Here is a 2028-nt window from a genome sequence, read left to right as displayed (position 1 = left end):
GGCAAGGTGAGCCGCGGTGTGCTAAGCCCGGTCTTTTGTCCATCTCACAGAAGCAGGCAGGAAGCACCACCGTTGATCAGCTTTATATGGCACCCACTGTACACAACAGACAGACAAGGACAGACAGACAGAGCACACACCACTTCTAAGCTGGACGCTGCTCACCATCTAAAAGCACCTTGGGTAAGCACATGTGAGACACACTTGCATAGGAAAGATGTACTTTTTAAAGGAATGAATTAGTATTTTGGCAAAACATCTACTTCCCTCCCAGGTCCTGGGTAAAGAGGGACCTCTAATTCTGAAGCTTCTACGTAGTGACAATGATCCCCTTCTCTCTGGCACTATTTACAGCAGCAAGCCTCCCACGTCTGTTGTCGAAGCCCTCGACATATATCTGAAGTCTACTTTACAAGTGGGCAAACTTAGACAAAGAGACAGAAGGTGGCCTGGAGCAAGGGGACACTGGGGTAGTCGCAAGGGGAGGGGAAACAGGAGGTGTCTCAGCTCAGCCAAAGGCAAGTCCTTGGTCTGTCTGGACTGGGAAGGAAAATCTCTCCCTCTCTCTCTCTACCTGGGTAGGCTGTGGCTCCACAGGAAAGGGTGTGTCAGAAAGGAAAGGCAGGTTCCCACTTCTGATGGCTGAGGGCCTCCTAGGGTAGCAAAGATCAGAGCAGGCCTAAGTGCCTCCTGAGGCCTCTCTAAAGGGATACTCTCTGCATTTGTGAGGCTGTGGGTTCACTGCTTCCATAACCCTCTTGTTGCTCAAATATGAGCCTAGACTTCACATCCTTTATCATATTCTTAAAGGGTGGGGTAAGGGAGTAGCTTAAGAAGGAATGAGACACAGGACAATCTTTCCACAGCCTCCTCTGCCTAGGCTGGGCCTATCAAGGGTCTCCTTCACCCTGTCTCCTGGGGGATTTTTAAAGGCAGCTTTTACGAGACTCTATACTGTCTTTTTTGTCTCCTGTTTTTTTTTCCTTTGTTTTAATTTATATAGATATATATATATATATATTTTAAAAAAAGCAATAGTCCTTTGGTCCCTAAACACTAAGGAATGATATGAGTTTGAACGAAGTAAGTTTGGGCTTCCCTGGCTGAGAAGCCCTTGGCACCCCCGAGGCCCTCTGCTGGTTCCTTAGGATCAGTCGATCCTCAGGCAGCACTGGTTGCCCTGCCAGCCTGAGAACTCCATGGAACAGCCCACATGATGAGTGGCCTGACCCCAGGCGCCAGCCCTGGGTCCGATCCACCTCCGCCGGCCGCCACTCCTTCCAGAAGGGCCGCTCCAGCATTACTGTGCTTTCCTGGTTCCTTTCTTCATTCTTCAGTCTCTGTGGTTGGGTAGTAATTCGCAAGGAGACAGGGGAGGGAGAAGGCCAATGTCACCCTCAAGAGTAAGACAAGTGCAGCTGGGCCCTCCCACCCCATTCCCTGACACCTCCCCATCCCCCAACCCCCACATCCCCACACCCCTACATCCCTGGCCTAACAGCATCCTCCAAAGCAGCCAGCTCTTGCTTGGGTCCTAGGCAGATCATTGTTGCCAATGCCCTGCAGAGAGTTCTGGACCAGCTTGAGTGAGCTGAGGCCAAGTGGGCCTGCAAGGACAGCATGTCTCTAGGTCTCAGGGCCTGGAGCTTGTCCCCCCACAGCTTGTTGCTCACTAAGCACTGCAGGTCTCTCTCCAGAGCACCGCTGTTTCTCTCCCTTCCTCTCCACATTGGCTGGTCTCTTCTTTATTCAAACTGCAGCCATTGCTAGACTAGAGTAGGCTAAGTTTTCCTACAAGTGGTCTTTCCAAGACTGTGGAAGCATCAAGGTTGTCACAACTCACCTTAGACTCTGGGATGAAAGACTCTCAGTCTCTGTCACCCTTGACCCTGGCCCTTCTCTTTATTCCTGGATTTCTCAGACAGCAGTACCCCAATGTCAAAAAGCTCGAAGGGTCTGTGACCTGGGACCCGTTTGCCTGACGTCCATTAGGAACTCACCTATCTGTGACTGGTCAGCGAGCGCAGA

The sequence above is a fragment of the Micromys minutus genome, assembly GCF_963924665.1.
Source record: "Micromys minutus genome assembly, chromosome: 16".
NCBI classification, from domain to species: Eukaryota; Metazoa; Chordata; class Mammalia; order Rodentia; family Muridae; genus Micromys; species Micromys minutus.
This window is presented reverse-complemented; position numbering follows the sequence as displayed.